At 37.9% G+C, this 23,064-nt stretch overlaps 1 long non-coding RNA gene across 1 annotated transcript; it reads left to right on the forward strand.

Annotated features, from left to right (window-relative positions):
* The first annotated feature begins 14,026 nt into the window (after window positions 1–14,026).
* Window positions 14,027–22,899, forward strand: LOC116421315. The gene is made up of 3 exons (XR_004231632.1): window positions 14,027–16,632; window positions 17,442–17,542; window positions 22,708–22,899. It is a non-coding gene; the product is annotated as an uncharacterized LOC116421315 (long non-coding RNA).
* Window positions 22,900–23,064: the final 165 nt, after the last annotated feature.

The following is a 23,064-nucleotide window of genomic DNA, read 5'->3' on the forward strand; positions in this document are numbered from 1 at the left end:
TTCCACTTTTGATGGATTCAATCAAGAAATCTGGGTTTTCTATATAAATAGGATGAAGACTCCCACCTGTTACAAACTTGACTGATTCTTTGGGGATGAAACTCCATCCCTAGTCACTCTCTTCCTTGTTTAGTCAATAAATCAATTGATCAATAAACATTTTTGAGTGCCTACTAAATGCTAAGCATTGGAAATACCAACAAAGTGGTATAAGACAATCCCTGCCCTCAAGAAGTTTACAATCTAATGTTTGCACAACATGCAAACAAAAAGAAACAAAGCAAGCAAATGATATGGGATAAATGAGAAATAATTAACAGAGGGAAGGCACTATAATTAGAAGGGAAGGCTTCCAGTAAAAGAAGAGATTTTAGTTGGGGCTTACAGGAAGCTAGGAAGGACAGTACTCAGAGAGGAGAAAGGAGAGAATTACATACATGGGAAACAGTCAGAGAAAATACCCGAGAACTAAGAGATGAAATGTTTTGTTCTTGGAACAGCCAAGAAGCGAGTAATACTGAATAGAAGAATATGGGGTAAGAAGCAGAAAGCCTGGAAAGGTAGGAAAGAACTAAGTTATGAAAGCCTCTGAATGCCAAACAGAATATTTTAAATATATTCCTGGAGGCAATAGGAAACCACTGGAGTTTATTGAATAAGGTAGAGGGGTGTGTGTGTGTGTGTGTGTGTGTGTGTGTGTGTGTGTGTGAGAGAGAGAGAGACAGACAGACAGACAAAGAGAGCTTACCAGGCCATAAATATGTGAAATGATCAGGCTTTGTGATTTACAAAAAATCACTTTTGTGGCTGAATGGAGGATGAATTGGAGTGGAGAGTGATGAAGCAGGCATAACAACCAGTAAGCTTGAGGTGTTAAAGTCAGCACTAGGGTTGTACCAATATTAAAAAGAGAAGGAGGTATATTAGAGAGCTGGTGCAAAGATAAAATCGACAGACCTTGGCAACAGCTTGGATATGGGGGAAATGGGGAGAGAGAGTGAGGAGTCCAGGATAACTCTTAGATTGTAAGTCTGAGGGACTGGGAAGATGGTGTTGCCTTCTAAATAACAGGAAGGATAGAAAGGGGAAGATTTAGTGGAAAGAAGATGAGTTGCTAGGTGGCACAGTAGTTAGAGTCTCAGGTCTAAAGACAGGAAGACTCATCTTCCTGAGTTCATATCTCTTCTCAGACATAGACAAGAGCTGTATGATGCTGGGCAAATCACTTAACTGTTTGCCTCGGTTTCCACATCTATAAAATGAACTAGAGAAAGAAATAGCAAACCACTTCCAGTATCTACCAAGAAAACCCAAATAGATAGGGTCATAGAAAGTCAAACATAATTTTAAAATGACTGAACGACATGAGTTTGGTTTGGGACATGTTGCATTTAAGATGACTGCTGAACATCCAGTTAGTTTTGAAAGGCAATTGAGGGGCGAGATTGGAGGTCAGCAGAGAATTTGGGGCAGGATAAGTATATTTGAAAATCATCAGCATCAAGATGGTAATTAAATTCATGGGAACCATTAATATCAAGAGGGCCCAGGACAGATACCTAAGGCTAGGGATCCGAATGAAAATCCTGCAAAAGAGACTGAGGAATGGTTGGGTAGGTGGTGTCTCAAAAACCTAAAGAGAAGAGAATATGAAGGAGGAGGGAATGATCACAATGTCAAAAGCTGCAGAAAGGTCAAGAAGGATGAGGATTGAGAAAAGGCCATTGGATTTGACAATTAAGAGCTCATTAGTCTCTTCAGAATGAACAGTGTCAGTAAAATGATAAGGTTAGAAGATGAATAGTAAGAGAGTGGGAGGACAGAAAGCAGAGATGCCTATTATAAATGATCTTTTCAGTAGTTTGGCTACAAAGGACAGGCGAGATATAGGATAATAGTGGGAATGGAGGAATCAAATGAGATTTTTTTCAGGATGGAAAAGGCAAGGCATGTTTGTGTGCAGTAGGGAATGAGATGGTCATGGTCAGAGAGAGAGAGAGATTGAGAATAAACGAAGAGTGAGAATGATAGAGAGGTCAATTTTTTGGAAGAGATGGGATAAAATGGGATCTTTTGACTAAGCTGAGGGTTTAACCTTGGTATGAAGTAGGGCCACTTCATGTGAGATTGGGATAAAGGAAGAAAAAATGGACAAAGGTATATTAAGGAGATGAGGAAGAGGAGAGGAGTTAATGATGAATTGACTCAATTTTTTTTTTTTTTTTTGTGAAATATGAGGCATTCTTTCAGCTGAGAAAATTGAGAGAGGAAGTATGAAAAAAGTTTGGAAAAGTCACAGTAGAAAGTGGGAGAGTGAGTGTAAGGGGAAGCATAGCAGGAGTGCTGAGAAGCAGTGAGTACCAGTGTAATATAAATTTGTAGTGATCCATTTAGAATTCATAGCTCCACTGTGCTGACAAATATTTATTTAATTTCATAGAAAGCTGAAAGTTTCTTGCCTGTAGCTTCCATTATTAATTTTAATTCTGCTCTGTAGGACAAGCAGAATAGGTCCAATCCCACTGTGTGGCAGTTCTTTTCTTTTTTTCTATTTTTCCCCTTAATAGTATTTTATTTTTCTAATTTCATGTAAAGATAGTTTTCAAAATTCATTTTTATAAGATTTTGAGTTCCACATTTTTCTCCCTCTAGATAGGTTAACTGCTTGGGGAAGAGGGTTTGCTTGTATTTCTACAGATGGAGAAGGGATCAGATGGGTGCCAATGAGCCATATTCACCTTGTCCATCAGAAAGAAACAGAAAAAGAAAAAAATCTCAAAACAAAGGAGATTTAAAAAAAACATCTGACACTGAAAGAGCATGGCTGACAATGTGTTCAAAGAACTTTTAAAATCTTCAGGAATCATTGGATTCCCTAACACAAGATGAGACTGTTTCAACTTCTTGAAAACTAGCAAGAATCATTGGATTCCTTGAGATGAAAAATTGTTGATGAGACTATTTCAGTACTTCAGAGCTTATATGAATTATTGGATTCCTCGCATATGAACTAATGGACAATGGATTCCTTTTGGACTATTTCTAGGACTTATGGACATGTGTAAATTCTCATGTTGATTCATGTTATTTGTTACATTACTACTAGCCTGTGTTATATTGCTATGTGCTTATGTCATTATGTGTAATGCCTCCCATATTGATGGATTTATGTACACCTTGTTTCATACCTGTTTCAAGTGAGCCCCTTTAGAAACCCGCTAATCTGATTTGATTTTCTATTTCCTTTGGTGTTTTCATCTCCCTTCCTGAGATGTCAGGGAGGGTGTGACCACCTTCTTTTTATGGTGTTTTCACTCCTTTTTTGAGCAGTCAGGGAAGATGTGATCACCTTCTTTGATCACCAAAATGTGGTGTTTTTCTTCTTTAAAATATAAAGGGTCTCTCTGGGAACAGGTTTCTCGGGGAGGTTTTCTGGAGGCAGCCTTAGTTTCAGTTAAAAGTAATAAATCACCCAAATGCAGCCAGGTATTAAAGGTTCAGATCTTTTATTGCTTCCTCCAAAATAGCCTTGTTGGTTTTTCTTAAAGGCCTATCTTTCTGCTTGGTTCCAAGAGCTCTTACAGTTTTGTTCTTTGCTTCTGCCTCCGTTTTCTCAGTTGTCCTTTGCCTCTGCTTTCTTCAGCTTCCAGCCAGCACCAAGGTGAAAGTTGCAATGAGTCTCTCTTGCCCCCGAGAGAGGGCTTGTGGGCTTCCTCCCAGAGTGCTCCTCTCTGACCCCTAGCAATGTTCCAAAGTAACTGGAAGCTAAGAGCCTCTTTATATATGATCTCCCAAAGGTTGACTCCTTCTGGAGTCAGGGATTAAGAGAGGTGTGAATTCACAAAATTATAAAGTTAACTTTTGTGAATCTCCCATACTTGAGAACTCCAATGAGTAAAGGTGTGAACACAAGCATTGTTTCTCAGTTCCACTTAGGACCTTGTCTTACATAGTAAGACCAAGTTCTTACTATGTGACCCTAAACAAGCCATTTTACCTTTGCTTGTCTTCATCCACTGGAGAAGGAAATGACAAATCACTCCAAATCTCTTCGCTAAGAAAACTCCATTTATCAGCATGTTAAGGTCCACAAGCTCATGAACAGTTAGACATGACTTAACAAGATTGTATTAGTTTGGTTCTAGTTGCTACATCACACTTGTGGCTCATTTTGAGCGTGTGCATCACAAAAAGCTTCTAGCCATATGAGCTGCTATTTAGCCAGCTCTCTCAACCCAGAACTTATACAGGTTTGTTTTATTTTTTAAGTCTCAAATATATCTCTGTCAAGTTTCATCATATTAGGTACAGACCATTTTTTCTCCCATAAAGTTCTTTATAGGTCTCATTTCTGTTATCCAAAAGCAAAATGTTTCCCCTTTCGCAGATCATTCAAAAACTCTGACAATTACATCATCTATTCATCTGAAATGATAATTAAAATCTTGGCTGAAACAAGGCCCAGAATAGTGTCTTGAATTTTGTTTTTCCTTTTTCTGCAGCTGGTTGGTTAGATAACACTCAATTACAATGTGATTTTGAATCTTTTAAAAGATACAATGTTATTTTAAAAATATAGTGTTAATACAATTCAAATTGGCCTTTTTTTCCCCCTCTCACATCTTTCAAAACCAGCTCTTAGAAACCTCATGTCACCAAGAGCTGTGGTTGACCACCCTGCTTAGAACTGGGATGCCTTTCTTGGGGACTTTCTAGAGTAAAGGAAGCAGATGTTTTGGGTTAGTCAAGAGAGAACTAGTTTTGGAGTTCCCTGTTCCTTTTATAGAGAGGAACTAAGTCTAGAGAGATTTACTGACTTACTCAAGAGCTAATTAATGACAGAGTTAAGACTCAGGTCTGATGACGCAGCTACAGATCTCAATAGAGACACCAGCATAGGTGTATACTCAATTAATAGTACATTCAGCCAAATGTAATTGGAAGCAAGTCTCATTACACCTTGTAACACCCAGGGAATTTCAGATATCTGAAGAGAAGGAAATGTATGAAAAGTTCCCTTAGACCAGTGGTTCTCAAACCTTTGCTCTCAGTATCTTCATGTTGTTAAAAAACTATCGAGGATCTGTTCAAAAAGTTATTGTTCATATGGGTTATATTTATAGCTATTTACTATATTAGAAATAAAAAATAATTTTGAATTTGTTGACCCTCTGAAAGGGTTTCAGAGACCCCAACAATTCTTTGGACTACACTTTGAGGACCATTGCCCTAAACCATGGAGTGATGAAAAATCACATTCAGGACTCCTGAATTCCCACAGTTCAGTACATTCTTCCAGGACAGCACTGTGAGGTCAGGGTAAGAGAGTCCAACTTTGTGAACTATTGCAAATCTACCTCAATAGTTAAAATACTAATAATAAGTAGCCATAGTTATATAGTATTAATAATAAGAGGTCATGGTTACATAGTACTTTAAAATTTATAAAGCACTTTCAATCAATCAATCAACAAGCATTTATTAAGCACCTACTATGTACCAGGCGCTATGTTGGACATAGGAATGCAAAGACAAAAATGAAAACCATACCTATCCTCAATAAGCTTATATCAATATCAGTCAGATACATGGGTCAGTAAACATATAAAATACATAAAAAAGCATATAAAATAGAAAGTGACTTTGTGGGGAAGGCACTAGGAGGTCGAAGAATCGGGAAACTTTCCTATAGAAGATGGTGTTTGTGTAGTTTTCTTTTTTTGTGTAATTAATAATTTTATTCATTATGGCCATTGAGTAATTAAGGGATGATCAATTGACTTTATTTCATAAAGTAAAAGTTTTTTTGTTTTTTTTTAAGGCAATCAGGTGTAAAACTTATCCAAAGTCACACATCTAGTAAAGCTGAGCTGAACTCAAGTCCTTCTGATTCCAGGGTCAGTATTCTACCCATTGTGCCACCTAACTGTCCCTTAAGCAGAGTCTTAAAGGAAATGAGGAATTCTAAGAAATGAATTTGTGGGATGAGGGAAAGTCTGTACAAGTCCCAGTGATGGGGAAAAGAATATTGTATATGAAAAATGGTAAGAAGGCTAGTTTAGCTGAACAGGCTCAACAGTAGGGAGTGTGAAGGGGAGTGACAGATTGGAAAGGTAAGTGGGATCAAGTGGTAAAAAGTTTGAAATTTCAATGAAAAGAGTTTATATTTGCTACTAGAAAAGGAGCTACTATAGTGTATTGGCTATGCATATAACATAGTCAGAATTGTGTTTTAGGAAAATCATTCTTGAATCTATGTGGTAGATTGGAGTGGTCTGAGACCTGAAGCATGGAAACCAATTATGAGGCTAGTAATCAGTTTCGGTAAGCCTACTACATGCCAGGTACTCTGCTAAATACTATAGAAATTAAGAAAGGCAGAAGACAGACTCTGTTCATAGGAGTGGTCCATGGAATGGTGCTAAGGGAGTGGATGATACACTTGAGGCAGGGAGAGACTTGAGATAGAGAGACTAACCAGAAGTGTCTTGCAGTGAGGTGATACAGGTATGTACTAGAGTGATTGTTGTTTCAGAAGGAAGAAGGGGATATATAGAAGAGATATTATAAACATAACTGGGTGTAGGGAGTGAGAGATACTGAGGAATCAAGGATAATACTTAAATTCTAAGCCTGGATGACTGGAAGAATGGTGATGTTCTTGAAAATAATAAGAAATTTCAGAAGAGGGAAGGCTTTATGGGAAAGGAAATAAGTTTTGTATATTTTAAGTTTAAGGTTTCTATCGGACATCTAGTTCAAGATATCCAATAGGCAGTTAGAGATGTAAGTTTGGAGGTTAAAACTGAATAATTGCATTTAAAAATCAGCAAAATACATAATAATTGAATATATGGCAACTGAAAAGATCATTAAATATAATAATATAGAAGGAGAAGAGGACCTAGGACAGAGCTCCAGAAGATATCCAACGTCAACAGCGACTGAGGTATGATCATTATAGGTAAAAGAACCAGGACAGAGACTAGTATCCAAAAAGACTAGAGAAAAGAGAGCATGAAGGAAAAGAAGGTGATTGACAGTGACCAAGGTTTCAAAGAGGTCAAGAAGAATGATCATTTGGAAAAAGTCATTAGATTGGATAATTAATGAAGATGAAAGCCAGGTTGTAGAGAGTAAAGAAGACAGTGAATAAACAAAGTGGAAGCACCTATTATAGACAGTAGGATGTGTGTGTGTGTGTGTGTGTGTGCGTATTTATAATAGGAGATAGCAGCAAAAAGGAGCAGAGATGTTTGATAACAGCTGGTGGGGCTGAATGGAACAAGTGAGGGATTTGGAAATTGTGAAGAAGACATGAGCATGTCTATAGCCAGTGGAGGAATATACAGAAAGAGACTGAAAATTAGTGAGAGTGTGATAAATGGAGAAATCTTCTGGAGAAGATGGAATTGAATGGGATCACCTTACTTGTGGAGGAGTTTGTCTTGGCAAAGAGAAGGTTCACTTCATGTGAGACAGGGTGAAGGAGAAGGTATCTGCTAAAGGCATCTGAATAATGTGAGATCAGGAGGACGGGAGAAAAGGGAGTTCTTGGCAAAAAGCCTCTTTTTGTTCATGAAAAATCAAGCAATATTTTCCACTGAGAGAGTAGGGGAAAGGAGAACTCTAGAAGGTTTGAAGAGAGATGAAAAGATTTGTAAAAGACTGTGGAGAGCTTGAGTCTCTTGGGGAAGTGTAAAAGAATTGCCTTTTACAAGGTGAAGGACCAGTCAAGATTACATAACAAATTTATTGTGCACTCAGCACAGTTTTGTGATTTTCATGTAGTTCTGTTCAGCAGAATTTTGAATAGGAGTCAAGGCAGTTGATGGTGGGAGTAATCCAAGGCCGAGGTTGGCAAGGTAAGGTCAGTGATAGTATAAAGAGCCAAGGAATTCAAGAGGAAGAATAGATAATGTTGAAGAGATTCACTAAGTGTCAAGATAGGAAAATAAAGAGAATGCAGCCAGTGCGGGAGTTATGGTCTGGGATAGAACTGAGGGAGTAGAAGAATTGATTAGGATAGTGTGGATAAAGAACAGAATTTGGGATTGCAAGGCAAAACGAGAGATACCATGATAACAGATTATGATCAGATAAGGAATTTCAAAGTTCATGAACATGGAAGTAGAAGTAGAAGATTTGGGAGTGACGACAGGATCAAGGAGGTGACCATCTCTGGTGAAATTGAGATGGAGTGGAAGAGTCATTCATAAGAAATGAGAAATTGGGAGGTTGTGGTATTTGAATGAGTATCACTATGTATGCTGAAGTTCCCTACTACGAGGGCAGGAATTGTGGAGGAGTGAGAGACTGTGAACATGTACTGAACTCAATGAGGAAGGAAGAGGAGTGTCCTAGAGGTTGGTAGACAATCTCAGAACTTTTATTGGGTAGATGTGAACTAATGAACCTCAGAGAAGGAGAGACTATTGAATGATGGGGTTGAAGAAGATTTTGGAAGCAATAATGAGAAAAAGATTATTGTAATTCCCTCATCTGGGGCAGTGAATAAGAGAGAATTGAGTGGAAGTACAATCAGTATATAGGAAAGAGAGAGAGAGACAGAAACAGACAAAGAGATAAAGACAGAGACAGAGACAGGAAAAAGACAGAGATAGACACACACACAGACAGAAAGAGAAAGAGAGAAAGAAAGAAAGAGAGAGAGAGAGAGAGACAAAGAGAGACACACAGAGAGAGATCAGACAGGAAGACAGAGACAGAGCAACATAGATACACACACAGAGATTGATTATGGAGTCTCAAGATTTGAAAGTGACTTCACTTTAACCTAAGAAAAATCCCCCTTGTAAGAATAATTATGACAATTAATATAGTTATGTATTGCTTTAAGATTTTCAAAGTACTTTATATATATTATTTCATTTTATTCCCAACATACCCAACATATGGTCATCCAAGTTTTGTTTGAAGAAATAACCAGTAAATATTTAAGTGCTTAATTTTATGTTTGGCCTTGTACTAAGAGATGGGGATATAAATATAGCCAATGAAAGAGTTCTTGCTTTCAAGAGACTCACATTCTAATGAGGGTGACAAGAAGGATATACATATATACAAATATAAAGAGAGTAAATATAAATACAAATCCACAATCACGAGGTAACTTCATGGAAATATTAAAGGAAGATAAGTCGAGTCTATTATAAAGGATATATTGAAGGCTGTAAGTTTGGAGGTATAGAATCATTCCATCAATAAACATTTATTAAGTGCTTACTATGCACTTAATACTTCTATGCCAAGCACTGTGCTTAGCTCTGGGGATACAAAGAAAGGCAAAGTTAAGAAGTTATTATAGGATATCTGTCATGAGGTAATGGTCTTTAATGTATGTAGTTATTTTTACTAATTAGAACAAATATGAATCCTCTTTGCAGCTCCTTGACCATTTTCCATTCTCATTCTCTGCTCATTAAATAGAACCATCTAAGTTGATGAATTCTCTGGTCCCTGCCTAAATCCACTGCTCTTTAGGTTGAATAACTGTTTGTTGAATTGAGTGAAACTGAATCTTTATAAGAGATCTGAGGATGATAAGGTTTATCCATATCAACAAAGGGTCATGGTAGCCAAAGAGCTAATTCGGTCCCAGTCTGCATTAATAGAAGTATCATGTTCTGAGTGAGGGTGGTCATAGTCCTGATTGTCCTCTGCCTTTTGTCAGCCAACATCGGGAGTGTTATGTTGTAACTTGACCCTGTATTTTAGGAAAGGCATTAATGAACTTGAACATGGCCAGAAGGATAGTGAAGGCATATAAAAACATGACATATAAAAACTGTTTGGAGGACTGGGGGTTATTTCATTTAGAGGAGAGAAGACTAGTGGGCGAGAGAGATGTCTACAGAAGGACTCTGGTGGAAAAGGGATCAGACATGTTTTGCTTGGTCCCAGTGTGTCAGAGAAGCAGATTTTACCTGTTTATACAGAATGGCTTCTTAGGACAGTTGTCCTAATTGCTATTTAGGATCAGGCTGCTTTGGGAAGTGACTCCTCTATGTTAATTTGAGGTCTTCTAACAGGCCTATAGAAAGGGCTCCCTCTTCAGGTAGGAACTGGATTAGCTTCCCTTTGATTTCCCTTCCAATTCTGAGATTCCCTCTATCTCAACTGGATTTTGTTATCTCAAGAAACTATAGAGCTTTCAGTATTATTCTCATATTTTCCACAAGGAAGCATGCAAATCCAACCCAACATTATTTCATAGCCTGCTCCAGGGATGGATTGTTCCCTCCCTTCCTCACGTGGATGCTGAGAACATTTGTCAAATGGAGGAGAGACTTTTTAGGAAAATGGAGTTTTGAGTGAATTACACTGTAATTTGTAATACTCTAGCATTTTCCTTCTTTCCCAGCCTATTAGAATGATCTGAAAATGTCTTGAAAAAGCCTAGAAACTTGAGAAGCAATAAAAAGTTTTATATGTAATCATCTTTTATTGCATTATATTATTAATATGCTTGTTTTATTCCATAAATCAAAAAGAAATAATTAAATTTAAATTAAAAAGGAATATAGCTTCCCTTCTTTGCTTATTAATAAATAGAAGCAAAGAAGGTATAATAAAGCAATATCACAGTTTCTTACTTGTTTCTCCTGCAACCCTATTCTTATTAGCATTTAAAATGAATAAATACATTTATTTTAAAACTTTATTTTAAATTTAATAATCACTCATTCAGGAAGATCATGAACTCATAATGTCAGACTATGGCATTTAATCAGCTATATAATTTGTGAAGGTCAGCTAGGTATCACAGTGGATAGAGGACTGGATATAGAGTCAGGAAAAGCATCAGTTTTAATCTTCACTCAGATACTTAAATAGCTTTGTGGCCCTCAGCAACTCATTTTTACCTCTCTCAGTCTTTTTCTCATCTACAACATGGGAATAATTATAACATCCCTTTCATAGGGTTGTTTTGAAGAATAGATGAGAGAATACATGTAAAGAACTTTTTCACATCTTAAAGCTATAGTGACATGTTTACTATTATTATAGGAGTATGCATCTATATGCATGCAAGCACACATGTATTTATTAAACCTGTCTTCTTTTTGTACATTATTTATTAGTGTTTAAATAAATGTAATAACTACTATACAAATAAATAAACATACAAAAGGGAAAAATTATGAGGTGATTAGGTAAAGTAGAGCTAAATGAATTAATAAATAAGCAAAACAAAATAAACAGAAATCCTTTTGGTTTCATGTCTTTTCTGTTTGAAGGCTTCATTTCCTTTCTTTCTGTTTTTAAAACTATGGTCATAATCAAACATTCACTACTTCATAAAGTTTTATATGAATTTAGACCTCAAGTGTAATCACACTTTGATGTCTACATCTACCTGCTTACAAGTAATCACAGCTAAGCAACACATTTATAGTTAGTTCTGGACATCTCTTTTGGAGTGTAGAATGTCTGAACACAGGAAGCTTAGAGATGATTTAGCCTAATGCTTCTCTTTTTATAGATGTGAAAACTAAAGCTAGTAGAGAGATATGATGTGAAAAAATATCAAGGAGTTAAACTAGATCATTTCTGAAGTTTCCTCCAGTCCTAAGTCTGTGACCCTATGACCCACTGGACTAGCTAGTGGTAAAGCCCAATTCTATTTCTATTTGCAGATATATATGTGTGTGTGTGTATATATATATATATATATATATATATATATATCTCAATCCTTTGTTCTTTACATGTACTTTACAATTGTTTATTATACACATGTGCTTACCCCTCCCCTGCATTGTTCATGTGTATACATGTAATTATTTCCTACTACTCATATGTCACAAATGTTTTCTCCACATTTATCTGTCTTAATGTTTCTCAAGATGATATCTCCAATAAAACCTCATTCCCTCAAGGGAACAGAAAACACCCCAGGAAAAATAGCCATTTATAATTGAATATCTCTTTAGGGAAAAAAAATTATTTACCTTTAAAGCCCATAGTATTTAGGAGTTAAATGCCAAAATTTTAAGAGATTCCACTGTGGCTCATTACTTTTGCAAAATAATGCATTAATACAGAATAGCCACTTCCTTCTTCCCACCCTGCTTCTATTTTGTCCTTCTCTGAGGAAAAATAAAGGAAGGTGTTACTATAATATTGCCCTTCTCAAAAGTAAGTGTACATGGAAATCATGCTGTGTGGAGGTGGAGAGGGGAGATGTTGTAAGTAAAGAAGGTAGTAATGGCATCCACATCAAGATGGTGTTGTAAAAAGATTTGAGAACCATTCATCTGTCTCTATAGGAGATAATTATGAAGGTCTTTCAATTTTTTATCTCCACGATCATTATCTCTTCTGTGTAAAGTAAACCTAGTGGGATTTACTACTAGCTCCAAAACCTACAAGTCAAATCAGTAAATATCTATTAAGTACCTACCATGTGCCAGCTATTGTGCTAAGTGTAAGAATAGAGTACTATTGTGCCAAGTACCAGGAATACAGAAAAGGCCCAAAGGAAAAAAAAATCCCTGGTCTCAAGAAGTTTTTCGTCTAATGGGGAAGATAAATTCAAGCAACTCTATACAAATTATGGTTTGGTATGTTGGATATAATCTCAGATGGAAGGCTTCTTGCAGAAGGTGAATTCTTGATCTGAGTTCCTCAGTTTCCTAATCTGAAATTAAATTACTTCTGAAATCTCTTCCACATCTGATGTGTTAAGATTCTCTAATGTGATGTTCTCTCCCCTAAGCTATCTTATTAAGATCAGCTGGTGTTGTACTTCAGCACTGACACTAGAGGACAGCAGCAGCCAGGGAACTGTCCATAAAACATGTTAAATTCCAGGAAACAGATGTTGCATGCAGACTCGAGTGAAAATCATGACCTGGCATTGGTAGGGATAGTAGCATGGACAAAGGAAGAGTATCAAGGAGAATATTTGTCAAATCCCACTAAGTCAGAATCTATAGGAGAAAGAAAGAGTGCATTCAGAAGTAGAATTGTATTTGTGGTGACAATGTTTGTAGACATCTTGCCAGAAGCTAACAGAAAGTTTTCATGTAAGGAATTTTGGGGAAAAACAACTTCTTTGTATTCACTGGAGACTCTTGTTTCCTAAAAGAGCAGCTGTCAGCAATGACTGAAATAACTTTCCCAATTAGGAATTAAAATACCTAATAATGAATACTTATTATTTGTCAGGTCCTGTGATGGGCATTTTGGAGCATTTCAAAATTGTAAGTAATCTTGGAAGTCAAGCTGTATCTGATCAGGAGTTTCTTTCATAATCTTTTCTAAAAATGTATTCATTCAACTTCCAATTGAAAACCAGAGCAATGAACCATAACATGAGACAGCTTACTCCATTTTGGACAGCTCAGAAAATCTTTAAGGCTCCCCCTAGAATATAGAATGTGAAATTATATGTTTTAATAACTTTTTATGTTCTAAAGGCTCTGACAAGTCAATAAATATTTGTTAATAATGTCAAGATGCTATTAGGAGACAGCCTGTTTTTCAGAGCTAAGGCCCAGTAAGCAAGCTATGCCCTGAGTCTGGTGTAACAACAAACCTTTGAATTGATGGTCCCTTTCAGGCAATCATTAATAGATCCAGACATGAATCCCTGCTATGAATGGAGTTTTTGTCACTAGACAATCTTCCCTCACTGTTGCTGTTATATCTCACTACTGTTGCTACACTATACTGTTTGACTCTTTGTCTAGCCATAAGTATATAAATTAAGATTCAGTCACACTAAAGTGGGTCCTTCCACTAGGGGCAGGGCCTTGGCACATGTGTCTAATCTGCCTCCTTGCTGGCAAGCTATTTCCCTCACTTTGAAATTAAACTTCTCTTTGATTCCTGTCTCTTATGTCACTTGCCTGCTCTATTTGGCTCCAGGCACCCATAGGTTAGTTACTGATTTGGTCCAGTTGACAATAATAACAATAATAAAAGCTAAAATAGTGCTTTAAGATTTAGAAAGTGCTTTACAAATATTATCTCATTTTATCCTCATGATAACTGATAGGTAGGTACTATTATTATCCCAATGTGAGAGATGGGAAAACAGCTACAAGGCATGTGACTTGTCCAGGGTCATACAATTAGTGTCCAAGGCAGGATGAGGTTCATTGCTCTATTCATTGTAGTCGCCTATAGTATATTAAGCTCTTACTAGGTGCCAGGTATTGTGCTAAGTGCTGGCGAACAAATATGAACAAATATATGAACAAAATATGAACAAATAGTCCCTGCCCTCAAGGAATCTAAACTTTAATGGTGGAAGATTACACACACATATAAGATAAAGAAGAAAAAAAAAAGGAAAGGAAGGTGCATATTCCAAGACAAGATGGCAAAATCTAGTTAGTGAAGTATGAGTGGTCTACACCTTTCCTCAGAATAGAGGCTCTTGGAAGAATTCTATTTTCCAAGCACGTACTAGCTCTGGCACACAGTGCTGTAATTATTCTATGCTTTAGGAGCCTTTATAGTCTTAGCAGTCTATGTTCTAATGGACTTCCTAGCTCTAGAAATCTGTATTCTAAGATTGCTCGCATCTCTCATGTTCTCTGTCGATTTTACCTTCTAACATTCTACATTCTGGAAGTGCTGTTCTTTAATTTTAAAACATGGCTCCTTGACTTTGAAAGGCTTACAATCCAGCAGGGAAATTTCGGAGAAATCCAGATTTTTTGGTAAGTCTTTCCCTTAGCTCTTGACTGCTTTTTTTCCCTGTTGTGTGGAAAAGAAATCATATGCTCCTAGCTTTTTACATAACCAGTAGACTGCATCGATCTGGGTTCATTTACGTTCAATAAATATTTGTTAAGTACTCACTATGAACAAGGTCTTTCTAGTGAGAAGCAGTATAAACAGAGAACAGGCCAATCCTAAAACCAGAAAGTCCTGGATTCAAATCCTGCTTCTAACAGGTACTGTTTGACCCTGTTCAAGTTATTTACCCTTCAAGCAATCCCATCAGGTGAGGGATTCTTAATCTTTTTGGTGTCATGGACTCCATTGGCAGGCTGATGAAATATGTAGACCTATTATCAGAAAGTTTTAAGTTACATTAAAATGAAATACTTGGGATTGCAAAGGAAAGTAGTTATATTTAAATAATTATTAATATTTATTTTTTTAATTCATGGGTTCCAAATTAGAAGTCCCTGCCTATATATATTACAGAGACGGTTTTGACTTGTGCTGAAGAGGAAACTGTTTCACCTGGAAGTTCTCCATGCCAGTAGAATCACAGGTCCTATCCCAGTACTTATGAATAAATCACTATGGTTTAGGATACAAATAGGAAAAAGACAAAAAGATAACAGTTCTTGTTCACATGGAGCTTATGTTTTATAGATTATAAACTGGAAGAAGCATAATTCTCTTCTAACCAGGGCAATCTCATTTCTAACCAGGGCAGTTTTGCTAAATGGACTTTGTGGTCATTGAGGAAGGATTAGAGATCATAGACAACTAGATCTAAAATTGCAAGTACCTTCAGAGGTTATTGGTTCAACCTCCTTATTTGATGTGGACAGACTAGCTACTCAGTCAGAGAACCTCTTCTCAATTTGAAATCTGTGCCTGAATGGAATCACAAATCTGGCAAAGATTCTAGGGAGTGGAAATGGGCATTTGGGTCTCTGTGGTAGCCACAGTCTTTGGATCTCCTGTCTCTGACATGGTACTGTTGTGCTCCATGGCAATCCTCAGGTCTGGAATGCTTTTGCATTGATACCTCTCTCCACCTGCTGAAATCTCATTATTCAAGGTCCAAATCAAATACCACATCCCCCACAAAGCTTCTCCTGATTCTCCTCCCCTTTAGGGGAAAATAAGTTAAAAGGAAACACTTCCTTGAAAAATACTACTTGGTATCAGCTTTTCTTATAATTCATTGTACATACTTTATCTTGTCCATCTTCCCTCTGAGACCACAAGCTGTAGATGGAAGAGACCACGTCTACGGTCCTTCCTAGTGCCTCTCATTATGCCTTGGTCAGAGTAGGTACTAGAGATGTATTTGATGATTCAGAGTTTTTGAATAGCCATGTTAGTGTGGAGAAACTCCTGGGACCCCTCTCTCCAGAGCAGTTAAGGTGACAATTTCAGCCCCTTCCCTGAAGGAATATGTGGAGCAGAGCCTGGCTGATTGTGTCTCTTTGAAGCAAGGAAACACAAGAGGAGGGAGCCCCTATGGGGGAACTGTTGATGGGGCTCCTCGCTCAGAGGGGTTGGTGCTTGTTGGTTTTCCTGAGGCAGAGAAAACCAGGTTCTTTTCTCATAGGTTTTTCTGAGAGGGAAGAAGCATCAGCTGATGAAGAGCTGGCTTTATATCAGTCAGCAGGCAGCTGTAGTCCTGCAGAAGAGGGAGAGCGAGGGATTGTATGCATACTCACACACTGAGAGGAAAAGCCGAAATCACAGCAGAGGGTGTGTGTGTGTGTGTGTGTGTGTGTGTGTGTGTGTGCTTTTGCACTCATTTGATCTTTTTATATTTTAAAAAACTCCACAATTTATAGTGGGAAAGCTCTTCATTTAGTAAAATCTGAGAGGCTTGAGAGATCGGCTTGATTATGCTCCTTCCTAAATGAATGAAACAAGACTGAAATGAAGCATTTCTAGGTAAGTTCTTCCAGGAAGTTTCAGAGGGGTCTCTGGATGATGAGGACTGCATGATACCTAAGCAGGGCAGAGGGGCAACAAAATTGTCCATGTGGGGATTGGAATGGAAACTGGTCTGCCATTGATGGGAGCGGGGGTGGGAAGAGCACAGGCTACATTTGGGGGGAACCAGCAAATTTATGCAGGAGAAGGAAGGCCATTTTTTAAAAGTTCTCCTGAGCTGTTTAACATCAGGAGATACAATACTGATTGTGACTGGGTGAGCTTCCACAATCCTGCAGATCTTATACATTTGAATGAGTAGTATTCCAACCCCTTGGATCTCTCAACTGGGATAAAGGCACTACTCGATTGATTCTCCCCAAATGCATGAAGGAAGAAATATTCTTCTGAAATATGGGGGTTTCCCAAGGATAAAGTCTTTTGACTTTGGAAGTGTTATAGGCAGCAAGTCCCTGTCCAGGCACTGACTGGTTTTTCAAATAAGACAAAATATTTAGTCAAAGGAGGGAGAGTGTTGGGGGGAGTGGGAGAGTGGGTAGTAGACAGGAGAGGCAGCTGGGTTCCTCCTCCCCCTCCCCAGGTACCTAGGAACTTCCTATCCTCTTGTTCCTGGCATTTATAGAGTCCCTCATAGTTATATATTGTTTGTTGCCAGGCAGGTTGCGTTTCCTTCACTCTGAAGCTTAGGATGGGGATGGGGAGCTGCAGCTTAGCCCACTGATGGGGAGGATATGAGTGAGGGGTGACTCATGCAAATCAGCCCCCCAATCACTTGGTTGAAGTTGCATTTTACATCTCTATTTCAGAGCAAAGTAGCCATTCAGGGACCAATTGTAATCTTCCTCTGAGTAAAGGCGTTGATCGTTTGGGTTACTAGGTTTTCATTTGCTTGTCTGGACCAAAGCAGGTATGTAGACAGCTGTCTGTCTGTCCTAACTGTCTGTTGGTATGTCCATGGATATGTGCATGCCCATTGTCTAACTGCCTGCGTCAGCACAGGTATCATTTCTACCTCTCTGAGTCATCATGGGTCTTTTTATTCACCGTTTTCAACCTGCTTTTGTCATATCTGACTGTCTGAAGCATGAGTCTTCTGTCTGTCTATAGGGTATATGTCTATGGGCTTTTCTCTCCCCTTCTTAATAGAAATAAGCCCCATAATTAATTATTGAATGAGCTACTGCTCTTATTCAAATTATTATTATTTGTAATATATATTTTATTATTTAAATTTTTTTTACAATTTTTACAATTATTTACAAATATTATTTGTAATTGATGTGCCTTAATTAGGTTTTATTATCATACCATTTTATACAAAATTCCCCAAGGGAGTTTTGTCACAAGTAATTGTTTAAATCTATTGACCCCAAATTTAAAGAACTGAACCATTTTGGTCTTGAAATAGGGGAAAAGGGGCAGCTAGTTGGTGTAGTGGATAGACCATCTGCCCTGAAGTCAGGAGGACCCGAGTTCAAACCTGACCTCAGACACTTAACATTTCCTAACTGTGTGACCCTGGGCAAGTCACTTAACCCCAATTGCCTCAACAAAATAAATAGGGGGAAAAGTCTAAATGAATTACCTTAAACAAGGTTATAGTGTCTTGTTCCAAACTGAGATTCTTCCTCATGAAGATGTCATTGGTAAACCAAGGCTCATCTCCTATTTTCCTAAAATATTTCCCTGGGCTGCTTAGAGCTGTTGACACACCTGATCATAAACTGCAAAGTTCAAGGAGATGGCCATCTAAGTAAGCTGGGGATGGGGAGGCACTCAGAACTGGGACCCAGGGAGTCCAGTTTTTCCTGCCCAATAGACTCCAACTGCCTCTTGCCAGAGAACCTTTAACCAATGAATCCTTTGGCAGTTCCTCAAGCAGAGTGCTTAAGATGGTCTGGTTGATTTTTTATCCCCCTAATCTTTCTGGACAAAGTTGCTCCCTAACCCTCCTCATCAATTTCTTCCAATTCATCCTACACGTTAACTTCTTTGTATATAGTTGTATCCCTCCTCAAAATGGAGGCTCTTTGATAGCAAGGATCATATTTTTGCTTTTCTTTGTACCCTTCGTGTTTTGCATGGCTCTTGACACAGGGAAAAGTGCTTAACAATTATTTATTGGCTGATTGACTCAGAGCACTCTAACCATAGAAAGCCCCACCTCCAACACACAGGACCCCAAGAACTAGAGCTGGAAGGAACCTCAGAAATTAATCAGTCCAATACTCATTTTAGAGAGAAGGAAACTGAGGCACAGAAAAGTGGAGTGACCTGCCCAAAGACACATAGGTGACATGTATTATCTTTTCCCCTCCTATTGAAACCTGTTCTCTGAAAAGGTTTGTCATGGCCTAGAATCTCCAGGGGAAATTCCTGAGATATGGAGACAATTCCCCCTGACTTATGGAGACAATGTCTGTGATGTAAACTCGGAGACCTAGACAATCAATCCCTAACCTTTTATTTAGGAAAAAAAAAAGTGGTGAGGGAGTGGGATTGGGTTAGAAGAAGTCTGAATGAGAGAGTTGGGAGATGGGGTGGAGTCAGAACAGGGCTTAGAGTTCCCAACCTTATTTCCAAATTCTTGCATGTTAGTACAAAGTCATGGAAAATTGTGTGTATCATGTATAATAAGGAGAGGATATTATAACAAAGGACAAAATGTCACTTTTCTACTCTAAAACCTTCATAACTTCCCATTGCCTATTGCAAAAATATATATACATGTTATATGTTTATATAGGTAATGAATATTAATTCCATAATTTATATGTAATGAATATTAATTACACAATCCAGATACATATGTACCTACATATATGTATATACATAAACACATAATACCGCACATATATATGGATGCACACATATATGATACACATACACACAATATGCATATTTACATGTGTGTACATATACATATACACATATATACAAACATACATACATATATGCCTTTAAATTCTGATATTCGAATCACTCTCCCATATGGTCCTACTTTCTAATCTTTCCTACCCAATCTCTACTTGTTTCTCTTCATGGACTCTTTATCCCAGTCACATGTCCACCTTCCGTCCTTCCCTCTCTCATACTCTCCATGCTCTTCACTGTTAGCTTCCCTTACCTTGGCTAGAATGGCCTGTATCCTCTGGGGTTGTTGAAGTCTTTCTCTTGCTTCAAGTACCACCTCAGATGTTATTCCCCGATTACCTGGTATCTATCCCTCTAGATTCTGATCTTAACTTCTGTCATTTGTATCATTTGTAAACAAGTGTGTTTATTTAGTAAGCACTTAACTCTAGGCCAGGAACTGTGCAAAACATCTGGGACACAAACAAAAAGCAAAAATAGAATACTTGACCTCAAGAAGCTTATACTCCAATTGGGGGTACAATTTGTAAACAACTATGTGAGATTTTGTAGGAAATTTCGGCAGAACCTGGGGGTCACCCAAAGGAATCTTCCATCTAAGTTATAAATCTTGAATTCCAAAATCCAATCAGATCAAGTTAAATGAACTTTCTGGGCCACTTCTGCAAAGTAAGGATGCTATCTCATAGCAGAGATCTGGATAAAGTGATTTACCAAGTTCCCTTGCAGCTATAAAATCTATGATTTAATCTTGGAGTCAAACTAGTTCCAAGAGGAGCACACCTTTCATAAAAAGCTATTTTATATTTTATTTATGCCTATATATACATAATACACACAAAATACATACACATGTACATATACATATATGTGTATTTATGTCTAATATTTTCCTTTTGGGCAGAATCTGTTTCATTTTGCATTTGCATCCCCAATCAATCATTTAGTCAGGAAGTTTTTTATCAAGTGCTTACTATGCTCCAGTTACTGTGCTAAGCAAAGGAGATTCAAAGAAAGGCAAAAACACAATCCCGGACCCCCGAAGGAGCTCACCTTCTAATGGAGGAGACAATTCCTCCTCTGTAAAATGTGAATAATGATACTAGGGTCACAGTGGATAGAGCAAATCAGACTGGAGTCAGGAAGGTGAGTTCTAATCTGGCCTTAAACATGTTCTAGCTGTGTGACCCTAAGCAAGTCACTTTAACCCTGTTTGCCTCAGTTTCCTCAAGTATAAAACACGACATCAATAGCATTCACATTGCAGGGTTATGAAGATAAAATGAAATATCATTTATAAAGCATTTGTCACAGTACCTGGCATATAGTAGGAGATAAATTCTCTTCCTTTCTGTTAATCAACTTCTCAGGGTTTTAAGTATAAAATAAGATCATGAAAGCTGTATTCAATGTAAATAGGAGGCCAGTCCAGAGGAAAGGTAATTGGGGGAGGAGGAGAACCAAATCTGCTCCTTGTAGAAGAAACAATTTGTCTTTTTTTTTGGGGGGGGGGAGGTAGTTGGGGTTAAGTGACTTATTCAGAGTCACACAGCTAGTAAGTGTCAGGTGTCTGAAATCAGTGAAGCCAAAAGGTGGAAGTAAGGGAAGAACATGGCAGCACACCTCCTGATGTGTATTGGCAATTAATAATTGTTGATTGGTTAATTCAATATGCAGATATTTGATTTACAATGAATTCAGAGGAACCTCTCTGCTGTTAAATGGGGGTCCTAGGCAATCATAAGATCTATTAAAATCTCATTTCAAAGTTAAAAGGAGCATTTTGAATACTGTGAATAATTGGTGATTTCATCACCTAAATGAGCTAGGGCGTACAGTGGAGAGTACATTGCATTTGAACCAGGAAGAATTAGCTGGGAGACCCTGGGCAATCCACTTAACCTCTGTCAGCTTCTGGATTCTCCTCTGCAAAACAGGATAATAATAGTTCCTACCTCCCAGAATTGTGAGGAGATGAAATAATATTTATAAAAGTATCTTGTAAAACCTTAAAGTTATTATATTTCCATTGATAACGATTTTGACCCTTCTACATTTCAGCAGATAATTTCATAAGTTACTATAGAAATAATAATTGCAATAGCACCTACCTTGCAGAGTTGTGAAGATCAAATGAAAATAATATTTGTAAAGTGTTACCACGCTGTCTGGGAATGGTATTTGTTATAAGTAGCCAATCTTCTGATATCTTAATAGTCTTTCTGTTCTTAACTTGACTGATTAGTCAATAAGCATTTATTATTAAGTGTCTATTGTGCCAGACATTGTGCTAAGAGCTGGTGACACAAAGAAAGGCAAAAGACAGACCCTGTTTGAAGGAGCTTGCCATCTAAGAAGGAGGCAACATGTCAATGATTATGCACAAACAATATCTAAACAGGATAAATCAGAGACAGTCAATAGATGGAAGACATTAGCAGTAAAGGAAAACCAGGAAGGGCTGGAGAAAGTGGAATTTTAGCATGGATTTAAAGGAAGCCAGAGAAGCTTAGCATGGTCTGCTCTGCTTGCATGGTCTTTGAAAATTCAGTATCACCTCCACACTGCCATGAGGAACTGGAGGAAGATATCGGCACATTGGACTATTTGGGCAGCAGATGGAGTAGGAAAAGTGTTGGATGTGAAGGCAGGAGACCTGGGTTCCCTCCCCAGCTCTGCCATTTATGAGCTCTGTGACCATGAGCAAGTTAGCTGTTGAGAAGTAGAACGAATCACCATGATATGGTAAAGTCTCTATCATATGGAGGCATTCAAGTAAAGAGGATTTAGTTGTTCGTTAGGCCAGAGATCGGAACATATGATTTATGGTGCTTTTTCTAATAAAATTCTGATGTGAAGAGGTACTTGGTGCCATAGTTTGTCCATCTACAAAAATGGGCATGAAATATCCCACTTATTTCACAGGATTGTTGTAAGGAAAACACTTCTGATTTTAAAATGCTGCAGAAATGTGAATAAGGAGAGAGAAATCCAAGCACAAATCTTGGTGCTACTATCTATTACCTAGATGGCTATGGGCACATCACTTTATGTCTCTGGGCCTCAGTTTCCTCATTTGTAAACTCAAAATGGTTTTGACTAGATGATAGTTAAAGTCCCCTCCAGCCCCAGGTACTGTGATCCTATAGCTAATGGAGAAGAAACATGAATAACTCTGTTTTTGTATTGCTTTTGCAGAAGCTAAAGATACAGGTTTTCTCCTTGAGGTCTTGGTGTTTTATATGATCAAAAGCTCTCCAGAATCTCTAGAAAATGAAATTCAGTCATCAGTTGTAGTCTCTCTCTGTCTCTTTCTGTCTCTTTCTTTCTCTCTGTCTCTTCCCTTTCTCTCTTCTTTCCTCTCTCTCTCTGTTTCTCTGTCTCTGTCTCTGTCTTTGTCTCTCTCTCTGTCTCTCTCTCTGTTTCTCTCTCTCTCTCTCTCTCTCTCTCTCTCTCTCTCTCTCTCTCTCCTCTCTCTCTCTTTTTCTGTTTCTCTCGCTGTTTCTGTTTCTCTCTCTCTCTCTTTCTCTCTCTGTCTCTTCCCTTTCTCTCTTC

The sequence above is a fragment of the Sarcophilus harrisii genome, chromosome 2 (genome assembly GCF_902635505.1).
Source record: "Sarcophilus harrisii chromosome 2, mSarHar1.11, whole genome shotgun sequence".
Classification (NCBI taxonomy): Eukaryota; Metazoa; Chordata; class Mammalia; order Dasyuromorphia; family Dasyuridae; genus Sarcophilus; species Sarcophilus harrisii.